Source organism: Lissotriton vulgaris, unplaced genomic scaffold (genome assembly GCF_964263255.1).
Source record: "Lissotriton vulgaris unplaced genomic scaffold, aLisVul1.2 SCAFFOLD_7564, whole genome shotgun sequence".
NCBI classification, from domain to species: Eukaryota; Metazoa; Chordata; class Amphibia; order Caudata; family Salamandridae; genus Lissotriton; species Lissotriton vulgaris.
Window position 1 is genome coordinate 17,501 of NW_028243260.1, and position 20,000 is coordinate 37,500.

Below are 20,000 nucleotides of genomic sequence, written 5' to 3' on the forward strand. Positions count from 1 at the left end.
GAAAGCTAAGAGGCCCAAAACCAGTGCTCCTAGAGCCTACGGCCATACCACCCTGAAAGCACCTGATCTCGTCCGATCTCAGCAGTTAAGCAGGGTCGGGCCTGGTTAGTACCTGGATGGGAGACCGCCTGGGAATACCAGGTGCTGTAGGCTTTTTTTTTTCAGAGTGGTTTGCTTGCTTGTACTGAAGCTGAGCGAAGAAAGCTAAGAGGCCCAAAACCAGTGCTCCTAGAGCCTACGGCCATACCACCCTGAAAGCACCTGATCTCGTCCGATCTCAGAAGTTAAGCAGGGTCGGGCCTGGTTAGTACCTGGATGGGAGACCGCCTGGGAATACCAGGTGCTGTAGGCTTTTTTTTTTCAGAGTGGTTTGCTTGCTTGTACTGAAGCTGAGCGAAGAAAGCTAAGAGGCCCAAAACCAGTGCTCCTAGAGCCTACGGCCATACCACCCTGAAAGCACCTGATCTCGTCCGATCTCAGAAGTTAAGCAGGGTCGGGCCTGGTTAGTACCTGGATGGGAGACCGCCTGGGAATACCAGGTGCTGTAGGCTTTTTTTTTCAGAGTGGTTTGCTTGCTTGTACTGAAGCTGAGCGAAGAAAGCTAAGAGGCCCAAAACCAGTGCTCCTAGAGCCTACGGCCATACCACCCTGAAAGCACCTGATCTCGTCCGATCTCAGAAGTTAAGCAGGGTCGGGCCTGGTTAGTACCTGGATGGGAGACCGCCTGGGAATACCAGGTGCTGTAGGCTTTTTTTTTTCAGAATGGTTTGCTTGCTTGTACTGAAGCTGAGCGAAGAAAGCTAAGAGGCCCAAAACCAGTGCTCCTAGAGCCTACGGCCATACCACCCTGAAAGCACCTGATCTCGTCCGATCTCAGAAGTTAAGCAGGGTCGGGCCTGGTTAGTACCTGGATGGGAGACCGCCTGGGAATACCAGGTGCTGTAGGCTTTTTTTTTTCAGAGTGGTTTGCTTGCTTGTACTGAAGCTGAGCGAAGAAAGCTAAGAGGCCCAAAACCAGTGCTCCTAGAGCCTACGGCCATACCACCCTGAAAGCACCTGATCTCGTCCGATCTCAGAAGTTAAGCAGGGTCGGGCCTGGTTAGTACCTGGATGGGAGACCGCCTGGGAATACCAGGTGCTGTAGGCTTTTTTTTTCAGAGTGGTTTGCTTGCTTGTACTGAAGCTGAGCGAAGAAAGCTAAGAGGCCCAAAACCAGTGCTCCTAGAGCCTACGGCCATACCACCCTGAAAGCACCTGATCTCGTCCGATCTCAGCAGTTAAGCAGGGTCGGGCCTGGTTAGTACCTGGATGGGAGACCGCCTGGGAATACCAGGTGCTGTAGGCTTTTTTTTTTCAGAGTGGTTTGCTTGCTTGTACTGAAGCTGAGCGAAGAAAGCTAAGAGGCCCAAAACCAGTGCTCCTAGAGCCTACGGCCATACCACCCTGAAAGCACCTGATCTCGTCCGATCTCAGCAGTTAAGCAGGGTCGGGCCTGGTTAGTACCTGGATGGGAGACCGCCTGGGAATACCAGGTGCTGTAGGCTTTTTTTTTTCAGAGTGGTTTGCTTGCTTGTACTGAAGCTGAGCGAAGAAAGCTAAGAGGCCCAAAACCAGTGCTCCTAGAGCCTACGGCCATACCACCCTGAAAGCACCTGATCTCGTCCGATCTCAGCAGTTAAGCAGGGTCGGGCCTGGTTAGTACCTGGATGGGAGACCGCCTGGGAATACCAGGTGCTGTAGGCTTTTTTTTTTCAGAGTGGTTTGCTTGCTTGTACTGAAGCTGAGCGAAGAAAGCTAAGAGGCCCAAAACCAGTGCTCCTAGAGCCTACGGCCATACCACCCTGAAAGCACCTGATCTCGTCCGATCTCAGCAGTTAAGCAGGGTCGGGCCTGGTTAGTACCTGGATGGGAGACCGCCTGGGAATACCAGGTGCTGTAGGCTTTTTTTTTTCAGAGTGGTTTGCTTGCACTGAAGCTGAGCGAAGAAAGCTAAGAGGCCCAAAACCAGTGCTCCTAGAGCCTACGGCCATACCACCCTGAAAGCACCTGATCTTGTCCGATCTCAGAAGTTAAGCAGGGTCGGGCCTGGTTAGTACCTGGATGGGAGACCGCCTGGGAATACCAGGTGCTGTAGGCTTTTTTTTTTCAGAGTGGTTTGCTTGCTTGTACTGAAGCTGAGCGAAGAAAGCTAAGAGGCCCAAAACCAGTGCTCCTAGAGCCTACGGCCATACCACCCTGAAAGCACCTGATCTCGTCCGATCTCAGAAGTTAAGCAGGGTCGGGCCTGGTTAGTACCTGGATGGGAGACCGCCTGGGAATACCAGGTGCTGTAGGCTTTTTTTTTTCAGAGTGGTTTGCTTGCTTGTACTGAAGCTGAGCGAAGAAAGCTAAGAGGCCCAAAACCAGTGCTCCTAGAGCCTACGGCCATACCACCCTGAAAGCACCTGATCTCGTCCGATCTCAGAAGTTAAGCAGGGTCGGGCCTGGTTAGTACCTGGATGGGAGACCGCCTGGGAATACCAGGTGCTGTAGGCTTTTTTTTTTCAGAGTGGTTTGCTTGCTTGTACTGAAGCTGAGCGAAGAAAGCTAAGAGGCCCAAAACCAGTGCTCCTAGAGCCTACGGCCATACCACCCTGAAAGCACCTGATCTCGTCCGATCTCAGAAGTTAAGCAGGGTCGGGCCTGGTTAGTACCTGGATGGGAGACCGCCTGGGAATACCAGGTGCTGTAGGCTTTTTTTTTTCAGAGTGGTTTGCTTGCTTGTACTGAAGCTGAGCGAAGAAAGCTAAGAGGCCCAAAACCAGTGCTCCTAGAGCCTACGGCCATACCACCCTGAAAGCACCTGATCTCGTCCGATCTCAGCAGTTAAGCAGGGTCGGGCCTGGTTAGTACCTGGATGGGAGACCGCCTGGGAATACCAGGTGCTGTAGGCTTTTTTTTTTCAGAGTGGTTTGCTTGCTTGTACTGAAGCTGAGCGAAGAAAGCTAAGAGGCCCAAAACCAGTGCTCCTAGAGCCTACGGCCATACCACCCTGAAAGCACCTGATCTCGTCCGATCTCAGCAGTTAAGCAGGGTCGGGCCTGGTTAGTACCTGGATGGGAGACCGCCTGGGAATACCAGGTGCTGTAGGCTTTTTTTTTTCAGAGTGGTTTGCTTGCTTGTACTGAAGCTGAGCGAAGAAAGCTAAGAGGCCCAAAACCAGTGCTCCTAGAGCCTACGGCCATACCACCCTGAAAGCACCTGATCTCGTCCGATCTCAGCAGTGAAGCAGGGTCGGGCCTGGTTAGTACCTGGATGGGAGACCGCCTGGGAATACCAGGTGCTGTAGGCTTTTTTTTTTCAGAGTGGTTTGCTTGCTTGTACTGAAGCTGAGCGAAGAAAGCTAAGAGGCCCAAAACCAGTGCTCCTAGAGCCTACGGCCATACCACCCTGAAAGCACCTGATCTCGTCCGATCTCAGCAGTTAAGCAGGGTCGGGCCTGGTTAGTACCTGGATGGGAGACCGCCTGGGAATACCAGGTGCTGTAGGCTTTTTTTTTTCAGAGTGGTTTGCTTGCTTGTACTGAAGCTGAGCGAAGAAAGCTAAGAGGCCCAAAACCAGTGCTCCTAGAGCCTACGGCCATACCACCCTGAAAGCACCTGATCTCGTCCGATCTCAGCAGTTAAGCAGGGTCGGGCCTGGTTAGTACCTGGATGGGAGACCGCCTGGGAATACCAGGTGCTGTAGGCTTTTTTTTTTCAGAGTGGTTTGCTTGCTTGTACTGAAGCTGAGCGAAGAAAGCTAAGAGGCCCAAAACCAGTGCTCCTAGAGCCTACGGCCATACCACCCTGAAAGCACCTGATCTCGTCCGATCTCAGCAGTTAAGCAGGGTCGGGCCTGGTTAGTACCTGGATGGGAGACCGCCTGGGAATACCAGGTGCTGTAGGCTTTTTTTTTTTCAGAGTGGTTTGCTTGCTTGTACTGAAGCTGAGCGAAGAAAGCTAAGAGGCCCAAAACCAGTGCTCCTAGAGCCTACGGCCATACCACCCTGAAAGCACCTGATCTCGTCCGATCTCAGAAGTTAAGCAGGGTCGGGCCTGGTTAGTACCTGGATGGGAGACCGCCTGGGAATACCAGGTGCTGTAGGCTTTTTTTTTCAGAGTGGTTTGCTTGCTTGTACTGAAGCTGAGCGAAGAAAGCTAAGAGGCCCAAAACCAGTGCTCCTAGAGCCTACGGCCATACCACCCTGAAAGCACCTGATCTCGTCCGATCTCAGAAGTTAAGCAGGGTCGGGCCTGGTTAGTACCTGGATGGGAGACCGCCTGGGAATACCAGGTGCTGTAGGCTTTTTTTTTTCAGAGTGGTTTGCTTGCTTGTACTGAAGCTGAGCGAAGAAAGCTAAGAGGCCCAAAACCAGTGCTCCTAGAGCCTACGGCCATACCACCCTGAAAGCACCTGATCTCGTCTGATCTCAGAAGTTAAGCAGGGTCGGGCCTGGTTAGTACCTGGATGGGAGACCGCCTGGGAATACCAGGTGCTGTAGGCTTTTTTTTTTCAGAGTGGTTTGCTTGCTTGTACTGAAGCTGAGCGAAGAAAGCTAAGAGGCCCAAAACCAGTGCTCCTAGAGCCTACGGCCATACCACCCTGAAAGCACCTGATCTCGTCCGATCTCAGAAGTTAAGCAGGGTCGGGCCTGGTTAGTACCTGGATGGGAGACCGCCTGGGAATACCAGGTGCTGTAGGCTTTTTTTTTTCAGAGTGGTTTGCTTGCTTGTACTGAAGCTGAGCGAAGAAAGCTAAGAGGCCCAAAACCAGTGCTCCTAGAGCCTACGGCCATACCACCCTGAAAGCACCTGATCTCGTCCGATCTCAGAAGTTAAGCAGGGTCGGGCCTGTTAGTACCTGGATGGGAGACCGCCTGGGAATACCAGGTGCTGTAGGCTTTTTTTTTTCAGAGTGGTTTGCTTGCTTGTACTGAAGCTGAGCGAAGAAAGCTAAGAGGCCCAAAACCAGTGCTCCTAGAGCCTACGGCCATACCACCCTGAAAGCACCTGATCTCGTCCGATCTCAGAAGTTAAGCAGGGTCGGGCCTGGTTAGTACCTGGATGGGAGACCGCCTGGGAATACCAGGTGCTGTAGGCTTTTTTTTTTCAGAGTGGTTTGCTTGCTTGTACTGAAGCTGAGCGAAGAAAGCTAAGAGGCCCAAAACCAGTGCTCCTAGAGCCTACGGCCATACCACCCTGAAAGCACCTGATCTCGTCCGATCTCAGAAGTTAAGCAGGGTCGGGCCTGGTTAGTACCTGGATGGGAGACCGCCTGGGAATACCAGGTGCTGTAGGCTTTTTTTTTTCAGAGTGGTTTGCTTGCTTGTACTGAAGCTGAGCGAAGAAAGCTAAGAGGCCCAAAACCAGTGCTCCTAGAGCCTACGGCCATACCACCCTGAAAGCACCTGATCTCGTCCGATCTCAGCAGTTAAGCAGGGTCGGGCCTGGTTAGTACCTGGATGGGAGACCGCCTGGGAATACCAGGTGCTGTAGGCTTTTTTTTTTCAGAGTGGTTTGCTTGCTTGTACTGAAGCTGAGCTGTAGGAGAGTAGGGTCTGCTATCCTATGGTCACCCCAAATTTTTGCTTTTTGCTTCACTGGTTTCTGACTTAATGTGGCTGTGGGCCTGCTAATCAGACCCACAGCCTGCTGTTCTCTCTCTAAATTAATGCCAATGCACTTTAGGTGCATTACGAATTGGAACTGGTTCACCTTATGAGCCCCTGTACTAGTGCACCCTAGGTGCCCAGGGCATAGGTGTATCCAAGGCCTACCAGGGGCTGCAGCACGTATTGTGCCACCCCTGGCCTGGCCTCCATATTTGACACAACTGGCTGATCACTCAGCTGGGGTAAGTCGGTGTAACCACCTCTTACTTAGGTACAGTATGTCTGTGCCTAACCCTAAACTGGACACATATGTTCCTATCAGCCACTCCTATGGAAGGCCTCATCAATCCTGGAGGCAGAGTGCTTGGAAATATGTGAGATGGTGCTCTGGCATGAGCTGAGCCTGTCTGCAGCTGTCGGGAACAACTCCCTAAGCCGTTCCGGGATATTGCCATACCATATACTCTTAAGTGCATTATAATCCTCGCGGTTAAATGCTATCTTTGGTTTGGCTTTATCAAAACATGTCGAGTAAGGTGTCATACGAATTGGAATACTATCCCCTCGCCAATTCTGGCGACGGGGATAGCATTCCACCCTTCTAGAGGGACACGACATGTGCGTAGCCTTAACCCCGGTTAAAGTTAAACAGAGCCTCAGCTTCACAAAATGGACGCTGCCACCACAGACACAAGTCTGGCCTCCTGCTGCTGACCGAAACTCGGCAGATGGTGGCCTGGACAAAGGGTTTCCTGCCTTGGGAGGTGCGAGCACCACCCCAGACAGGATTTTGTGTATTAGGTAGGACAGGGCTGAAAAGAATCAGACATGCCCGGGGCACACAAGGTGTCCCCGTGCATAGGCCAGTCCAAACCGGTTCTGGGGCCTTCCAGCCCCAGTCCTGGCGCGGAGCTGGACAAAGGAAAGGGGGTGTAACCGCCCCCCTTCCTGGTTCCACCCAGAGGAGGGACCTAGTAGGTGATCCACCCCCAGTTTGGGAATAAGAGGGGGAGCAGTGCCATTGCACAGCAGATCATCCCGAAATCGACTTAAACTAAGAAGAAGACTGGACTTCGACATTCTGCTGCACAGAAGACTGAAGAAGAATCTCCCTTGTGGCCAAGGAGTGACCACCCTGTGAACACAGGTACCAACCAGCAACTCGACGTCTGCTTTGCCGCCGCCTCCCGCCGGAGCCCGAGCCCAGAGCCCGACAAGAACCAGATTCCCAGACCTCTCAGAGCCCGATCCACAGTCCCTGCAAAGAAGGGACCCGTGGAGGCACCGAGTGACGTGGGACCGGACCTCTTGAAAGACACCCGAAAAGCTGACTGCGCAGCTTCTGAGGCATCCTCGACGTTGTGCTTTGGGGATTGAGAACCCCCACCACCGAGCAGCCCTTGCACCGAAGATCAGCCCCCCAGCATCTCCACGATCTGCGTGGGGCCCTTTTGCACTGTGCCACTCGACGCGCCATCCCGGCCACTAGCCACGCGGCCAGCGGCCATCTTGGCGACGAACCCGAAGATTTAAACAGCAGGTCTGGTTGCTCCAGACCTACCCAAGCTCCTGTGAAAAGGAGCACCCGCTCTGACCTTGCTGGTCCGAGTGAACAGCATCTTTCAACTCCTGCGTGGCTTGCATTTGCCAAGGCCTGTTTGCTCCGATCAGGTCGCCGACACCGCCAACAGCGAGAGGCCTACGTGGGACAGCTCGTGACCGACTCCTGGACGTCCTCGACCCCGGGTATCCACGTGGCTGCAGAAAGAAGCTACCCGACAACGCCTGTTTGCACCCGACATCACCTGGTTCCACTCTGGTTCCACGGCAGTCACTGGCTAGTGACTTTGAACACTGTCCCCTCTGCTTTCAGGTCTTCACATCTTCAGATCCACCCTTGGATCCACCGGAACTCTTCTCATCGAGCCGCCTGCAGCATCTTCAGCTCCAAGCACCATCGACCAGCGTGACGAAACCCGACACATCTTCGACCCTGTGCACCCGCTTCCTGTGGGTGAGGTAACTCAGCTCCGCCGGTGCTCCTGCACTGGTACACATCCCAAGGGCCTGTGTTTTAAGTTTCAGCTCCGTAGGTCACTCGGAAGGTTCCTAACTTTCTAACTTTGTGCTTTTTACGCACCATAGACTTTGTATTGAGAAGTGCGTGCACTTTGAACACTGCACCCGAGTCCCGTGGGCCTTTCCCGACTTAGTTAACTCCAGTCTCGAATAGCTCCAGCGATTCCCAAGGCCCTAGGCCTCTTCACTTTCCTCCTGGTATCTCTTATACCACTTATTTAGTATATGGTTTAGGTGGCCCCTAGGGCTCATCCATATTGTGCAACTTTTGTGTATTTTAAACTGTCTTGTGATTTTACGCTTGTGCTTCTGTGCTCATAAAGAGTCCAGGGGATTTTATAGTTAATAAATCAATATATATTTTCAATATATATCTGTGTGGTGTCCCTTTCATTTGGTATTCAAGGGGGTTGTGTATGGTATAACAGCTGGCTTCACATGCCTTTCAGAGTTTAGCCTAAGACTGCTTTGTCCACGTTACCACTAGGATAACTGGTCTACAAGGTTGAATTACAACCATCATCATAAGGGTTGCTTGGCATGGTACAAAGTGATCACTAGAACTAGTGAGCATTATATACCAGGCCAACTTCTCACATTGGTGAGCAGCGGATTGGGATCTGAGCTTGCTGTTGTTTTACCATTACAATCTTTGAGATTATCATTTGAAAGATCATACAGGTACCTGCTAGGTACATATAAAACAAGACTAGTATACTTAAGTTCTACTGAACTTAGTTGTTGTAGAGCAAAGGGAGTAGCACACCCTAGCTACAACTACTAGATAGGTTTAGTAGGTAAACACCAGTGTAGGTAGATTGCAACACATCCACCCACACTAGAGCAATGTCTGGAACAGAGGGGTCCAGTGGACTTACTCCTGTTGAGAGTGACCCTCCAAGGGCACCATCCCAGTTTGCTATTTTTCCCTTTAAGGAATTAAGACAGCTTTGTGTCTTAAGGGGTCTGAAGACAGGGCCTACCCCTACTACAGACCACCTAAGAGAGCTCTTGGATCAGTCTGAGGCTCTAAAGACCTCTAAAGCAAACCCCACAGGGAATGCTGAAGGAGGCCATCCTTCAGAGGATGACACTGTAGACACCCCTACCCCTATCATCCTAGTAGATGAGGAAGCCTCCACCACTGGAGCTCCTCAGGTAGATGAAGAGGAAGAAGAAGAAGAGGAGGAGGAGGTGGAAAGCAGTGAGTCAGATGATGACAGAGATAGTCAGGTGCTGGTCAGTAGACTGAACCAGGCTAACTTAAGTCAACTTGGGAATGAATCAGGTAACAACCCATTCAGACCCCCAGGTGGACTTAACCAGGGCCATAGGAGGAGAAGGCATCACTCAGGTGAATCCAACACCTCCCATGTCTCTAGAGGCTCTCATGGTCACTCCAGAAAGGAGATGACTAGCCCTCAGAGAAGGGAACATGAGGCCAAGATGAGAGAGGCTGAGCTTAGGATCCAGAGGCAAGAGTTAGAGGTTGCCCTGGCTAAGGAGAAACTTGCTAGAGCAAGACAGCCTAGAGAGAGTGGGGTAATAGAACCCACTGGTGGCAGCAATATCCACAAGGATAAAGACAGGTCTTTTGATAATAGAAACCTGAGTAAGATTGTGCCCCCCTACAAAGCTGGGGATGACATCCATAAATGGATTACTGCAATGGAGAGAGCCTGCAGAGTACAGCAGATCCCTCAGGAGCAGTGGGCAGCAATCTTGTGGCTCTCCTTTGAAGGTAGAGGCCGAGACAGACTCCTCACAGTTAGTGATGGGGATTCTAGAAACTACCTGGTCCTGAAGAGTGCTCTGATTGATGGGTTAGGCTTAACCACTGAACAGTACAGGTTAATGTTCAGAGATACCCAGAAGACACAGACTCAGGACTGGTCTGAATTTGTTGAGTGTGCCACTAAGGCTCTGGAGGGATGGTTGCTGGGAAGCAAGGTTACAGACTATGAAGGATTGTACAATTTGCTGATGAGAGAACAAATTTTAAATAATTGTCAGAACCAGCAGTTGCATCAACATTTGGTTGACTCAGATTTGACCTCTCCCCAAGAATTGGGAAAGAGGGCAGATAAATGGGTAAGAACCAGAGTTAAGCAAAAGAACCAGAACCAGAACCAGGGTGGTGACCAGAAGAAAACAGACCAGAAGGGTGGGGAGCAGAAAGCTAAAGACCAGAAGTCTTCAACAGGGCCCCAAACTGAGACAGAGGGTGGGTCCCAAACTTCCAAGAAGAAGAAGAAAGAAGGTCAGAAGAAACCCTGGTGTAAAACTTGTAAGAACACCTCTCACTGGACAAGTGAGTGTAAAAAGGGTGGAGCCCCCAACACTGCAGCCCCTAAGGCACCTGCACCCACTAGTACAGTTAGCAGTGTTGGTCCTCAAGCCAAGGGTTTAGTGGGAATCACTTTGGGAACTGAAGGAGATTCTGACCTAGTCAGAACCCTTACACAGGCTGTTCTGGTTTGTGAAGGGGACATAGATTTGACCCCTGACATAAGTCCCAGTAACCTGGGCAAATACAGACAGACACCTTTGATTAACAACAAAGTGGCTCAAGCTTACAGGGACACATGTGCCAGTGTCACTATGGTGACACCTAACTTTGTGGACCCTGGACAATACATGCCAGGCGATGATTACCTGGTGACCAATGCCAGCAATGTCACTACTACACATAGTGTGGCACTTGTTAACTTTTCCTGGGGAGGGGTAACTGGCCTAAAGAAAGTTGTGGTTAGTGCTGATCTCCCAGTAGAATGTTTGTTGGGCAATGACCTGGAGAACTCTCTATGGTCAGAAGTTGAGTACAGGACTCATGCAGAGATGTTAGGGATATCATCACATGTCCTTGCTGTGACCAGGTCACAGGCCAAAAAGTGCCTCTCTGAACCTCAGGTCTTGGATCCTGGAACAATGGACCAAGTACCTCCCAAGAAGAAGAACAGGAGGGTTAAGGCTGTGCCTTCCCAACTGCCTACAAGTGAGGATCAGGCTTCACAGGAAACTGATCTAGAGACCCCTGAAGGAACTGTCCCTGAAGAACTTGAACCTGATCAGGTTGAGTTTCTGGGGACAGGGGGACCTTCTAGGGCAGACTTGGGGCAGGCTCAGTTAACCTGTCCTTCTCTTGAACCCCTCAGACAGCAGGCTGCTGCTGAGGCTGCTGGGAATGCTCAAGGTGCCCATAAAGTATATTGGGACGATGGACTCCTTTATTCAGAGGCTAGAGACCCCAAGCCTGGTGCTACCAGGAGGTTGGTTATACCTCTGCAATTTAGGGGCTTCCTACTCACCTTGGCCCATGATATTCCTTTAGCAGGACACCTAGGCCAGAACAAGACTTGGGACAGGCTTGTCCCTCACTTTCACTGGCCTCACATGTCTGAAGACACCAAGGAGTTTTGTCGCTCCTGTGAAACCTGCCAAGCCAGTGGTAAAGCAGGTGGAACAACAAAGGCCCCCCTGATACCACTACCTGTGGTGGGGGTTCCCTTTGAGAGAGTGGGGATTGATATTGTTGGTCCAATGGATCCCCCTACAGCATCTGGGCACAGATTCATACTGGTGGTAGTGGATCATGCCACCAGGTACCCAGAGGCAATTCCCCTTAGGACCACAACAGCTCCTGTTGTGGCCAGGGCCTTACTTGGAGTTTTCTCCAGAGTGGGGTTTCCTAAGGAGGTAATATCAGATAGAGGTACCAACTTCATGTCTGGATATTTGACAGCTATGTGGAAGGAATGTGGTGTAAACTACAAGTTCACCACTCCTTATCACCCACAATGCAATGGGCTTGTTGAGAGATTTAACAAGACCCTAAAGGGCATGATTAAAGGATTACCTGAAAAGCTCAGGCGAAGATGGGACATCCTTCTGCCCTGCCTTTTGTTCGCTTACAGAGAGGTCCCTCAAAAGGGGGTTGGCTTCAGCCCCTTTGAATTGTTGTTTGGGCACCCTGTAAGAGGACCCCTGTGTCTTGTGAAGGAAGGATGGGAGTTACCTCTCAAAAAGCCTAAACAGGACATAGTGGACTATGTACTTGGTCTCCGCTCCAGGATGGCAGAGTACATGGAAAAGGCATCCAAAAACCTTGAGGCTAGCCAAGAATTACAAAAAGCTTGGCATGACCAAAAGGCTGTCCTTGTTGAATTTCAGCCTGGACAGAAGGTATGGGTGTTGGAGCCAGTGGCCCCAGCAGCACTCCAAGACAAATGGTCTGGACCCCATACAATTCTGGAAAAGAAGGGAGAGGTTACCTACTTGGTGGACCTAGGAACTCCCAGGAGCCCCCACAGGGTGCTCCATGTGAACAGACTGAAGGCATATGTCAGCAGGGCAGACATGGGCTTGCTCATGGCTACAGATGAGGGACAGGAGGAAGAGAGTGACCCTCTCCCAGACCTGCTCACTCAGAACCCTGAGGATGGTTCAGTTGATGGTGTGGCCTTAGGTGGCAGCCTCACTGAACATCAGCAACATGACTGCAGACAAGTTCTACAGGCATACAGGCATATGTTCTCCTTGACCCCCAGTCAGACTAACTGGTGTACACATGTGGTGGACACTGGTGACAGTCTTCCTGTAAAGAGCAAAATTTACAGGCAACCTGACCACGTCAGGGACTGTATAAAGACTGAGGTGCAAAAGATGCTGGAATTAGGTGTCATTGAGCCTTCAGAGAGCCCCTGGGCTAGCCCAGTGGTTCTGGTCCCCAAACCTCACACCAAAGATGGCAAGAGAGAGATGAGGTTCTGTGTGGATTACAGAGGACTCAATGCTGTCACCAGGACAGATGCACACCCTATTCCAAGGGCAGATGAGCTCATTGACAAGTTGGCTTCTGCCAAATATTTGAGCACATTTGACTTGACAGCTGGCTACTGGCAAATCAGGTTAGCTGAGGAGTCTAAAGCCAAGACAGCATTTTCTACCCCTAGTGGGCATTATCAGTTTGTGGTGATGCCCTTTGGTTTGAAAAATGCACCTGCCACCTTCCAAAGGTTGGTGAACCAAGTCCTCACTGGGTTGGATGACTTTTGTGCAGCTTATCTGGACGATATTGCTGTCTTTAGCTCCACCTGGGAGGATCACCTGATCCACCTGAAGGAAGTGCTTGAGGCTCTGCAGAAGGCAGGCCTCACTATCAAGGCAACAAAGTGCCAGATAGGGCAGAGCAAGGTTGTATACCTGGGCCACCTTGTAGGTGGAGGCCAAGTTCAACCACTGGAGAGTAAGATCCAGACCATCAAGGACTGGTCCCCTCCAACTACCCAGACTCAGGTCAGAGCTTTCTTGGGCCTGACTGGGTACTACAGGAAGTTTGTTAAGAACTATGGGTCCATTGTGACTCCTCTTAATGATCTGACATCCAAGAAGATGCCCAAAAAGGTTCAGTGGACAGAAATCTGTCAAAAGGCATTTGATGACCTGAAGAAGGCCATGTGCTCTGCACCTATCCTGAAGAGTCCTGACTACTCAAGAGAGTTCATTGTCCAAACAGATGCTTCTGAGTTGGGAGTGGGAGCAGTGCTTTCACAGCTTAATGTAGATGGCCAGGACCAGCCCATTGCTTTCATTAGCAGAAGGCTGACCCCCAGAGAGAAACGTTGGTCAGCTATAGAGAGGGAGGCCTTCGCTGTGGTGTGGGCCCTGAAGAAGTTGAGACCATACTTATTTGGCACTCACTTCAAGATTCAGACCGACCATAAGCCCCTCCTATGGCTTAATCAGATGAAGGGTGAAAACCCCAAACTACTCAGGTGGTCCATTTCCCTACAGGGGATGGACTTTACAGTGGAGCACCGCCCAGGGACTGACCATGGCAACGCAGATGGTCTCTCCAGGTACTTCCACTTAGAACATGAAGACACAACTGGTCAAGGTTAGTCTAATGTCCCTGCGTTTGGGGGGGGGTTATGTAGGAGAGTAGGGTCTGCTATCCTATGGTCACCCCAAATTTTTGCTTTTTGCTTCACTGGTTTCTGACTTAATGTGGCTGTGGGCCTGCTAATCAGACCCACAGCCTGCTGTTCTCTCTCTAAATTAATGCCAATGCACTTTAGGTGCATTACGAATTGGAACTGGTTCACCTTATGAGCCCCTGTACTAGTGCACCCTAGGTGCCCAGGGCATAGGTGTATCCAAGGCCTACCAGGGGCTGCAGCACGTATTGTGCCACCCCTGGCCTGGCCTCCATATTTGACACAACTGGCTGATCACTCAGCTGGGGTAAGTCGGTGTAACCACCTCTTACTTAGGTACAGTATGTCTGTGCCTAACCCTAAACTGGACACATATGTTCCTATCAGCCACTCCTATGGAAGGCCTCATCAATCCTGGAGGCAGAGTGCTTGGAAATATGTGAGATGGTGCTCTGGCATGAGCTGAGCCTGTCTGCAGCTGTCGGGAACAACTCCCTAAGCCGTTCCGGGATATTGCCATACCATATACTCTTAAGTGCATTATAATCCTCGCGGTTAAATGCTATCTTTGGTTTGGCTTTATCAAAACATGTCGAGTAAGGTGTCATACGAATTGGAATACTATCCCCTCGCCAATTCTGGCGACGGGGATAGCATTCCACCCTTCTAGAGGGACACGACATGTGCGTAGCCTTAACCCCGGTTAAAGTTAAACAGAGCCTCAGCTTCACAAAATGGACGCTGCCACCACAGACACAAGTCTGGCCTCCTGCTGCTGACCGAAACTCGGCAGATGGTGGCCTGGACAAAGGGTTTCCTGCCTTGGGAGGTGCGAGCACCACCCCAGACAGGATTTTGTGTATTAGGTAGGACAGGGCTGAAAAGAATCAGACATGCCCGGGGCACACAAGGTGTCCCCGTGCATAGGCCAGTCCAAACCGGTTCTGGGGCCTTCCAGCCCCAGTCCTGGCGCGGAGCTGGACAAAGGAAAGGGGGTGTAACCGCCCCCCTTCCTGGTTCCACCCAGAGGAGGGACCTAGTAGGTGATCCACCCCCAGTTTGGGAATAAGAGGGGGAGCAGTGCCATTGCACAGCAGATCATCCCGAAATCGACTTAAACTAAGAAGAAGACTGGACTTCGACATTCTGCTGCACAGAAGACTGAAGAAGAATCTCCCTTGTGGCCAAGGAGTGACCACCCTGTGAACACAGGTACCAACCAGCAACTCGACGTCTGCTTTGCCGCCGCCTCCCGCCGGAGCCCGAGCCCAGAGCCCGACAAGAACCAGATTCCCAGACCTCTCAGAGCCCGATCCACAGTCCCTGCAAAGAAGGGACCCGTGGAGGCACCGAGTGACGTGGGACCGGACCTCTTGAAAGACACCCGAAAAGCTGACTGCGCAGCTTCTGAGGCATCCTCGACGTTGTGCTTTGGGGATTGAGAACCCCCACCACCGAGCAGCCCTTGCACCGAAGATCAGCCCCCCAGCATCTCCACGATCTGCGTGGGGCCCTTTTGCACTGTGCCACTCGACGCGCCATCCCGGCCACTAGCCACGCGGCCAGCGGCCATCTTGGCGACGAACCCGAAGATTTAAACAGCAGGTCTGGTTGCTCCAGACCTACCCAAGCTCCTGTGAAAAGGAGCACCCGCTCTGACCTTGCTGGTCCGAGTGAACAGCATCTTTCAACTCCTGCGTGGCTTGCATTTGCCAAGGCCTGTTTGCTCCGATCAGGTCGCCGACACCGCCAACAGCGAGAGGCCTACGTGGGACAGCTCGTGACCGACTCCTGGACGTCCTCGACCCCGGGTATCCACGTGGCTGCAGAAAGAAGCTACCCGACAACGCCTGTTTGCACCCGACATCACCTGGTTCCACTCTGGTTCCACGGCAGTCACTGGCTAGTGACTTTGAACACTGTCCCCTCTGCTTTCAGGTCTTCACATCTTCAGATCCACCCTTGGATCCACCGGAACTCTTCTCATCGAGCCGCCTGCAGCATCTTCAGCTCCAAGCACCATCGACCAGCGTGACGAAACCCGACACATCTTCGACCCTGTGCACCCGCTTCCTGTGGGTGAGGTAACTCAGCTCCGCCGGTGCTCCTGCACTGGTACACATCCCAAGGGCCTGTGTTTTAAGTTTCAGCTCCGTAGGTCACTCGGAAGGTTCCTAACTTTCTAACTTTGTGCTTTTTACGCACCATAGACTTTGTATTGAGAAGTGCGTGCACTTTGAACACTGCACCCGAGTCCCGTGGGCCTTTCCCGACTTAGTTAACTCCAGTCTCGAATAGCTCCAGCGATTCCCAAGGCCCTAGGCCTCTTCACTTTCCTCCTGGTATCTCTTATACCACTTATTTAGTATATGGTTTAGGTGGCCCCTAGGGCTCATCCATATTGTGCAACTTTTGTGTATTTTAAACTGTCTTGTGATTTTACGCTTGTGCTTCTGTGCTCATAAAGAGTCCAGGGGATTTTATAGTTAATAAATCAATATATATTTTCAATATATATCTGTGTGGTGTCCCTTTCATTTGGTATTCAAGGGGGTTGTGTATGGTATAACAGCTGGCTTCACATGCCTTTCAGAGTTTAGCCTAAGACTGCTTTGTCCACGTTACCACTAGGATAACTGGTCTACAAGGTTGAATTACAACCATCATCATAAGGGTTGCTTGGCATGGTACAAAGTGATCACTAGAACTAGTGAGCATTATATACCAGGCCAACTTCTCACATGAGCGAAGAAAGCTAAGAGGCCCAAAACCAGTGCTCCTAGAGCCTACGGCCATACCACCCTGAAAGCACCTGATCTCGTCCGATCTCAGAAGTTAAGCAGGGTCGGGCCTGGTTAGTACCTGGATGGGAGACCGCCTGGGAATACCAGGTGCTGTAGGCTTTTTTTTTTCAGAGTGGTTTGCTTGCTTGTACTGAAGCTGAGCGAAGAAAGCTAAGAGGCCCAAAACCAGTGCTCCTAGAGCCTACGGCCGTACCACCCTGAAAGCACCTGATCTCGTCCGATCTCAGCAGTTAAGCAGGGTCGGGCCTGGTTAGTACCTCGATGGGAGACCGCCTGGGAATACCAGGTGCTGTAGGCTTTTTTTTTTCAGAGTGGTTTGCTTGCTTGTACTGAAGCTGAGCGAAGAAAGCTAAGAGGCCCAAAACCAGTGCTCCTAGAGCCTACGGCCATACCACCCTGAAAGCACCTGATCTCGTCCGATCTCAGCAGTTAAGCAGGGTCGGGCCTGGTTAGTACCTGGATGGGAGACCGCCTGGGAATACCAGGTGCTGTAGGCTTTTTTTTTTCAGAGTGGTTTGCTTGCTTGTACTGAAGCTGAGCGAAGAAAGCTAAGAGGCCCAAAACCAGTGCTCCTAGAGCCTACGGCCATACCACCCTGAAAGCACCTGATCTCGTCCGATCTCAGAAGTTAAGCAGGGTCGGGCCTGGTTAGTACCTGGATGGGAGACCGCCTGGGAATACCAGGTGCTGTAGGCTTTTTTTTTTCAGAGTGGTTTGCTTGCTTGTACTGAAGCTGAGCGAAGAAAGCTAAGAGGCCCAAAACCAGTGCTCCTAGAGCCTATGGCCATACCACCCTGAAAGCACCTGATCTCGTCCGATCTCAGAAGTTAAGCAGGGTCGGGCCTGGTTAGTACCTGGATGGGAGACCGCCTGGGAATACCAGGTGCTGTAGGCTTTTTTTTTTCAGAGTGGTTTGCTTGCTTGTACTGAAGCTGAGCGAAGAAAGCTAAGAGGCCCAAAACCAGTGCTCCTAGAGCCTACGGCCATACCACCCTGAAAGCACCTGATCTCGTCCGATCTCAGCAGTTAAGCAGGGTCGGGCCTGGTTAGTACCTGGACGGGAGACCGCCTGGGAATACCAGGTGCTGTAGGCTTTTTTTTTTCAGAGTGGTTTGCTTGCTTGTACTGAAGCTGAGCGAAGAAAGCTAAGAGGCCCAAAACCAGTGCTCCTAGAGCCTACGGCCATACCACCCTGAAAGCACCTGATCTCGTCCGATCTCAGAAGTTAAGCAGGGTCGGGCCTGGTTAGTACCTGGATGGGAGACCGCCTGGGAATACCAGGTGCTGTAGGCTTTTTTTTTTCAGAGTGGTTTGCTTGCTTGTACTGAAGCTGAGCGAAGAAAGCTAAGAGGCCCAAAACCAGTGCTCCTAGAGCCTACGGCCATACCACCCTGAAAGCACCTGATCTCGTCCGATCTCAGCAGTTAAGCAGGGTCGGGCCTGGTTAGTACCTGGATGGGAGACCGCCTGGGAATACCAGGTGCTGTAGGCTTTTTTTTTTCAGAGTGGTTTGCTTGCTTGTACTGAAGCTGAGCGAAGAAAGCTAAGAGGCCCAAAACCAGTGCTCCTAGAGCCTACGGCCATACCACCCTGAAAGCACCTGATCTCGTCCGATCTCAGCAGTTAAGCAGGGTCGGGCCTGGTTAGTACCTGGATGGGAGACCGCCTGGGAATACCAGGTGCTGTAGGCTTTTTTTTTTCAGAGTGGTTTGCTTGCTTGTACTGAAGCTGAGCGAAGAAAGCTAAGAGGCCCAAAACCAGTGCTCCTAGAGCCTACGGCCATACCACCCTGAAAGCACCTGATCTCGTCCGATCTCAGCAGTTAAGCAGGGTCGGGCCTGGTTAGTACCTGGATGGGAGACCGCCTGGGAATACCAGGTGCTGTAGGCTTTTTTTTTTCAGAGTGGTTTGCTTGCTTGTACTGAAGCTGAGCGAAGAAAGCTAAGAGGCCCAAAACCAGTGCTCCTAGAGCCTACGGCCATACCACCCTGAAAGCACCTGATCTCGTCCGATCTCAGAAGTTAAGCAGGGTCGGGCCTGGTTAGTACCTGGATGGGAGACCGCCTGGGAATACCAGGTGCTGTAGGCTTTTTTTTTTCAGAGTGGTTTGCTTGCTTGTACTGAAGCTGAGCGAAGAAAGCTAAGAGGCCCAAAACCAGTGCTCCTAGAGCCTACGGCCATACCACCCTGAAAGCACCTGATCTCGTCCGATCTCAGAAGTTATGCAGGGTCGGGCCTGGTTAGTACCTGGATGGGAGACCGCCTGGGAATACCAGGTGCTGTAGGCTTTTTTTTTTCAGAGTGGTTTGCTTGCTTGTACTGAAGCTGAGCGAAGAAAGCTAAGAGGCCCAAAACCAGTGCTCCTAGAGCCTACGGCCATACCACCCTGAAAGCACCTGATCTCGTCCGATCTCAGAAGTTAAGCAGGGTCGGGCCTGGTTAGTACCTGGATGGGAGACCGCCTGGGAATACCAGGTGCTGTAGGCTTTTTTTTTTCAGAGTGGTTTGCTTGCTTGTACTGAAGCTGAGCGAAGAAAGCTAAGAGGCCCAAAACCAGTGCTCCTAGAGCCTACGGCCATACCACCCTGAAAGCACCTGATCTCGTCCGATCTCAGAAGTTAAGCAGGGTCGGGCCTGGTTAGTACCTGGATGGGAGACCGCCTGGGAATACCAGGTGCTGTAGGCTTTTTTTTTTCAGAGTGGTTTGCTTGCTTGTACTGAAGCTGAGCGAAGAAAGCTAAGAGGCCCAAAACCAGTGCTCCTAGAGCCTACGGCCATACCACCCTGAAAGCACCTGATCTCGTCCGATCTCAGAAGTTAAGCAGGGTCGGGCCTGGTTAGTACCTGGATGGGAGACCGCCTGGGAATACCAGGTGCTGTAGGCTTTTTTTTTTCAGAGTGGTTTGCTTGCTTGTACTGAAGCTGAGCGAAGAAAGCTAAGAGGCCCAAAACCAGTGCTCCTAGAGCCTACGGCCATACCACCCTGAAAGCACCTGATCTCGTCCGATCTCAGAAGTTAAGCAGGGTCGGGCCTGGTTAGTACCTGGATGGGAGACCGCCTGGGAATACCAGGTGCTGTAGGCTTTTTTTTTTCAGAGTGGTTTGCTTGCTTGTACTGAAGCTGAGCGAAGAAAGCTAAGAGGCCCAAAACCAGTGCTCCTAGAGCCTACGGCCATACCACCCTGAAAGCACCTGATCTCGTCCGATCTCAGAAGTTAAGCAGGGTCGGGCCTGGTTAGTACCTGGATGGGAGACCGCCTGGGAATACCAGGTGCTGTAGGCTTTTTTTTTTCAGAGGGGTTTGCTTGCTTGTACTGAAGCTGAGCGAAGAAAGCTAAGAGGCCCAAAACCAGTGCTCCTAGAGCCTACGGCCATACCACCCTGAAAGCACCTGATCTCGTCCGATCTCAGAAGTTAAGCAGGGTCGGGCCTGGTTAGTACCTGGATGGGAGACCGCCTGGGAATACCAGGTGCTGTAGGCTTTTTTTTTTCAGAGTGGTTTGCTTGCTTGTACTGAAGCTGAGCGAAGAAAGCTAAGAGGCCCAAAAC

At 51.6% G+C, this 20,000-nt stretch overlaps 46 non-coding genes across 46 annotated transcripts; all 46 read left to right on the plus strand.

Annotated features, from left to right (window-relative positions):
- The first annotated feature begins 34 nt into the window (after nt 1–34).
- LOC147668474 (5S ribosomal RNA) lies at nt 35–153 on the plus strand. The gene has a single exon (XR_015303957.1). It is a non-coding gene; the product is annotated as a 5S ribosomal RNA (ribosomal RNA).
- An 80-nt stretch (nt 154–233) lies between these two features.
- On the plus strand, nt 234–352 carry LOC147668475 (5S ribosomal RNA). Its single transcript, XR_015304042.1, has one exon. It is a non-coding gene; the product is annotated as a 5S ribosomal RNA (ribosomal RNA).
- An 80-nt stretch (nt 353–432) lies between these two features.
- LOC147668476 (5S ribosomal RNA) lies at nt 433–551 on the plus strand. The gene has a single exon (XR_015304043.1). It is a non-coding gene; the product is annotated as a 5S ribosomal RNA (ribosomal RNA).
- Nucleotides 552–630: 79 nt separating this feature from the next.
- LOC147668477 (5S ribosomal RNA) lies at nt 631–749 on the plus strand. The gene has a single exon (XR_015304044.1). It is a non-coding gene; the product is annotated as a 5S ribosomal RNA (ribosomal RNA).
- Nucleotides 750–829: 80 nt separating this feature from the next.
- Nucleotides 830–948, plus strand: LOC147668478 (5S ribosomal RNA). Its single transcript, XR_015304045.1, has one exon. It is a non-coding gene; the product is annotated as a 5S ribosomal RNA (ribosomal RNA).
- Nucleotides 949–1,028: 80 nt separating this feature from the next.
- LOC147668479 (5S ribosomal RNA) lies at nt 1,029–1,147 on the plus strand. The gene has a single exon (XR_015304046.1). It is a non-coding gene; the product is annotated as a 5S ribosomal RNA (ribosomal RNA).
- Nucleotides 1,148–1,226: 79 nt separating this feature from the next.
- Nucleotides 1,227–1,345, plus strand: LOC147668480 (5S ribosomal RNA). Its single transcript, XR_015303958.1, has one exon. It is a non-coding gene; the product is annotated as a 5S ribosomal RNA (ribosomal RNA).
- Nucleotides 1,346–1,425: 80 nt separating this feature from the next.
- Nucleotides 1,426–1,544, plus strand: LOC147668481 (5S ribosomal RNA). The gene has a single exon (XR_015303959.1). It is a non-coding gene; the product is annotated as a 5S ribosomal RNA (ribosomal RNA).
- Nucleotides 1,545–1,624: 80 nt separating this feature from the next.
- Nucleotides 1,625–1,743, plus strand: LOC147668482 (5S ribosomal RNA). The gene has a single exon (XR_015303960.1). It is a non-coding gene; the product is annotated as a 5S ribosomal RNA (ribosomal RNA).
- Nucleotides 1,744–1,823: 80 nt separating this feature from the next.
- LOC147668483 (5S ribosomal RNA) lies at nt 1,824–1,942 on the plus strand. Its single transcript, XR_015303962.1, has one exon. It is a non-coding gene; the product is annotated as a 5S ribosomal RNA (ribosomal RNA).
- A 76-nt stretch (nt 1,943–2,018) lies between these two features.
- Nucleotides 2,019–2,137, plus strand: LOC147668484 (5S ribosomal RNA). The gene has a single exon (XR_015304012.1). It is a non-coding gene; the product is annotated as a 5S ribosomal RNA (ribosomal RNA).
- An 80-nt stretch (nt 2,138–2,217) lies between these two features.
- On the plus strand, nt 2,218–2,336 carry LOC147668485 (5S ribosomal RNA). Its single transcript, XR_015304047.1, has one exon. It is a non-coding gene; the product is annotated as a 5S ribosomal RNA (ribosomal RNA).
- An 80-nt stretch (nt 2,337–2,416) lies between these two features.
- Nucleotides 2,417–2,535, plus strand: LOC147668486 (5S ribosomal RNA). The gene has a single exon (XR_015304048.1). It is a non-coding gene; the product is annotated as a 5S ribosomal RNA (ribosomal RNA).
- An 80-nt stretch (nt 2,536–2,615) lies between these two features.
- LOC147668487 (5S ribosomal RNA) lies at nt 2,616–2,734 on the plus strand. Its single transcript, XR_015304049.1, has one exon. It is a non-coding gene; the product is annotated as a 5S ribosomal RNA (ribosomal RNA).
- Nucleotides 2,735–2,814: 80 nt separating this feature from the next.
- On the plus strand, nt 2,815–2,933 carry LOC147668488 (5S ribosomal RNA). The gene has a single exon (XR_015303963.1). It is a non-coding gene; the product is annotated as a 5S ribosomal RNA (ribosomal RNA).
- An 80-nt stretch (nt 2,934–3,013) lies between these two features.
- Nucleotides 3,014–3,132, plus strand: LOC147668489 (5S ribosomal RNA). The gene has a single exon (XR_015303964.1). It is a non-coding gene; the product is annotated as a 5S ribosomal RNA (ribosomal RNA).
- An 80-nt stretch (nt 3,133–3,212) lies between these two features.
- Nucleotides 3,213–3,331, plus strand: LOC147668490 (5S ribosomal RNA). Its single transcript, XR_015304007.1, has one exon. It is a non-coding gene; the product is annotated as a 5S ribosomal RNA (ribosomal RNA).
- Nucleotides 3,332–3,411: 80 nt separating this feature from the next.
- On the plus strand, nt 3,412–3,530 carry LOC147668491 (5S ribosomal RNA). Its single transcript, XR_015303965.1, has one exon. It is a non-coding gene; the product is annotated as a 5S ribosomal RNA (ribosomal RNA).
- An 80-nt stretch (nt 3,531–3,610) lies between these two features.
- On the plus strand, nt 3,611–3,729 carry LOC147668492 (5S ribosomal RNA). The gene has a single exon (XR_015303966.1). It is a non-coding gene; the product is annotated as a 5S ribosomal RNA (ribosomal RNA).
- An 80-nt stretch (nt 3,730–3,809) lies between these two features.
- On the plus strand, nt 3,810–3,928 carry LOC147668493 (5S ribosomal RNA). Its single transcript, XR_015303968.1, has one exon. It is a non-coding gene; the product is annotated as a 5S ribosomal RNA (ribosomal RNA).
- Nucleotides 3,929–4,009: 81 nt separating this feature from the next.
- LOC147668494 (5S ribosomal RNA) lies at nt 4,010–4,128 on the plus strand. The gene has a single exon (XR_015304050.1). It is a non-coding gene; the product is annotated as a 5S ribosomal RNA (ribosomal RNA).
- A 79-nt stretch (nt 4,129–4,207) lies between these two features.
- Nucleotides 4,208–4,326, plus strand: LOC147668495 (5S ribosomal RNA). Its single transcript, XR_015304051.1, has one exon. It is a non-coding gene; the product is annotated as a 5S ribosomal RNA (ribosomal RNA).
- An 80-nt stretch (nt 4,327–4,406) lies between these two features.
- Nucleotides 4,407–4,525, plus strand: LOC147668496 (5S ribosomal RNA). The gene has a single exon (XR_015303945.1). It is a non-coding gene; the product is annotated as a 5S ribosomal RNA (ribosomal RNA).
- An 80-nt stretch (nt 4,526–4,605) lies between these two features.
- LOC147668497 (5S ribosomal RNA) lies at nt 4,606–4,724 on the plus strand. The gene has a single exon (XR_015304053.1). It is a non-coding gene; the product is annotated as a 5S ribosomal RNA (ribosomal RNA).
- Nucleotides 4,725–4,804: 80 nt separating this feature from the next.
- LOC147668498 (5S ribosomal RNA) lies at nt 4,805–4,922 on the plus strand. The gene has a single exon (XR_015304036.1). It is a non-coding gene; the product is annotated as a 5S ribosomal RNA (ribosomal RNA).
- An 80-nt stretch (nt 4,923–5,002) lies between these two features.
- Nucleotides 5,003–5,121, plus strand: LOC147668499 (5S ribosomal RNA). Its single transcript, XR_015304054.1, has one exon. It is a non-coding gene; the product is annotated as a 5S ribosomal RNA (ribosomal RNA).
- Nucleotides 5,122–5,201: 80 nt separating this feature from the next.
- Nucleotides 5,202–5,320, plus strand: LOC147668500 (5S ribosomal RNA). The gene has a single exon (XR_015304055.1). It is a non-coding gene; the product is annotated as a 5S ribosomal RNA (ribosomal RNA).
- Nucleotides 5,321–5,400: 80 nt separating this feature from the next.
- On the plus strand, nt 5,401–5,519 carry LOC147668501 (5S ribosomal RNA). Its single transcript, XR_015303969.1, has one exon. It is a non-coding gene; the product is annotated as a 5S ribosomal RNA (ribosomal RNA).
- A 10,912-nt stretch (nt 5,520–16,431) lies between these two features.
- Nucleotides 16,432–16,550, plus strand: LOC147668502 (5S ribosomal RNA). Its single transcript, XR_015304056.1, has one exon. It is a non-coding gene; the product is annotated as a 5S ribosomal RNA (ribosomal RNA).
- Nucleotides 16,551–16,630: 80 nt separating this feature from the next.
- LOC147668503 (5S ribosomal RNA) lies at nt 16,631–16,749 on the plus strand. Its single transcript, XR_015304029.1, has one exon. It is a non-coding gene; the product is annotated as a 5S ribosomal RNA (ribosomal RNA).
- Nucleotides 16,750–16,829: 80 nt separating this feature from the next.
- LOC147668504 (5S ribosomal RNA) lies at nt 16,830–16,948 on the plus strand. Its single transcript, XR_015303970.1, has one exon. It is a non-coding gene; the product is annotated as a 5S ribosomal RNA (ribosomal RNA).
- An 80-nt stretch (nt 16,949–17,028) lies between these two features.
- LOC147668505 (5S ribosomal RNA) lies at nt 17,029–17,147 on the plus strand. Its single transcript, XR_015304057.1, has one exon. It is a non-coding gene; the product is annotated as a 5S ribosomal RNA (ribosomal RNA).
- An 80-nt stretch (nt 17,148–17,227) lies between these two features.
- On the plus strand, nt 17,228–17,346 carry LOC147668506 (5S ribosomal RNA). Its single transcript, XR_015303942.1, has one exon. It is a non-coding gene; the product is annotated as a 5S ribosomal RNA (ribosomal RNA).
- Nucleotides 17,347–17,426: 80 nt separating this feature from the next.
- On the plus strand, nt 17,427–17,545 carry LOC147668507 (5S ribosomal RNA). Its single transcript, XR_015304018.1, has one exon. It is a non-coding gene; the product is annotated as a 5S ribosomal RNA (ribosomal RNA).
- An 80-nt stretch (nt 17,546–17,625) lies between these two features.
- Nucleotides 17,626–17,744, plus strand: LOC147668508 (5S ribosomal RNA). Its single transcript, XR_015304058.1, has one exon. It is a non-coding gene; the product is annotated as a 5S ribosomal RNA (ribosomal RNA).
- Nucleotides 17,745–17,824: 80 nt separating this feature from the next.
- LOC147668509 (5S ribosomal RNA) lies at nt 17,825–17,943 on the plus strand. The gene has a single exon (XR_015303971.1). It is a non-coding gene; the product is annotated as a 5S ribosomal RNA (ribosomal RNA).
- Nucleotides 17,944–18,023: 80 nt separating this feature from the next.
- LOC147668510 (5S ribosomal RNA) lies at nt 18,024–18,142 on the plus strand. Its single transcript, XR_015303972.1, has one exon. It is a non-coding gene; the product is annotated as a 5S ribosomal RNA (ribosomal RNA).
- An 80-nt stretch (nt 18,143–18,222) lies between these two features.
- On the plus strand, nt 18,223–18,341 carry LOC147668511 (5S ribosomal RNA). The gene has a single exon (XR_015303973.1). It is a non-coding gene; the product is annotated as a 5S ribosomal RNA (ribosomal RNA).
- An 80-nt stretch (nt 18,342–18,421) lies between these two features.
- LOC147668512 (5S ribosomal RNA) lies at nt 18,422–18,540 on the plus strand. Its single transcript, XR_015304059.1, has one exon. It is a non-coding gene; the product is annotated as a 5S ribosomal RNA (ribosomal RNA).
- Nucleotides 18,541–18,620: 80 nt separating this feature from the next.
- LOC147668513 (5S ribosomal RNA) lies at nt 18,621–18,739 on the plus strand. The gene has a single exon (XR_015304027.1). It is a non-coding gene; the product is annotated as a 5S ribosomal RNA (ribosomal RNA).
- An 80-nt stretch (nt 18,740–18,819) lies between these two features.
- LOC147668514 (5S ribosomal RNA) lies at nt 18,820–18,938 on the plus strand. Its single transcript, XR_015304060.1, has one exon. It is a non-coding gene; the product is annotated as a 5S ribosomal RNA (ribosomal RNA).
- An 80-nt stretch (nt 18,939–19,018) lies between these two features.
- On the plus strand, nt 19,019–19,137 carry LOC147668515 (5S ribosomal RNA). Its single transcript, XR_015304061.1, has one exon. It is a non-coding gene; the product is annotated as a 5S ribosomal RNA (ribosomal RNA).
- An 80-nt stretch (nt 19,138–19,217) lies between these two features.
- LOC147668516 (5S ribosomal RNA) lies at nt 19,218–19,336 on the plus strand. Its single transcript, XR_015304062.1, has one exon. It is a non-coding gene; the product is annotated as a 5S ribosomal RNA (ribosomal RNA).
- Nucleotides 19,337–19,416: 80 nt separating this feature from the next.
- LOC147668517 (5S ribosomal RNA) lies at nt 19,417–19,535 on the plus strand. Its single transcript, XR_015304064.1, has one exon. It is a non-coding gene; the product is annotated as a 5S ribosomal RNA (ribosomal RNA).
- Nucleotides 19,536–19,615: 80 nt separating this feature from the next.
- On the plus strand, nt 19,616–19,734 carry LOC147668518 (5S ribosomal RNA). Its single transcript, XR_015304065.1, has one exon. It is a non-coding gene; the product is annotated as a 5S ribosomal RNA (ribosomal RNA).
- Nucleotides 19,735–19,814: 80 nt separating this feature from the next.
- On the plus strand, nt 19,815–19,933 carry LOC147668519 (5S ribosomal RNA). Its single transcript, XR_015304066.1, has one exon. It is a non-coding gene; the product is annotated as a 5S ribosomal RNA (ribosomal RNA).
- The last annotated feature ends 67 nt before the right edge of the window (nt 19,934–20,000 follow it).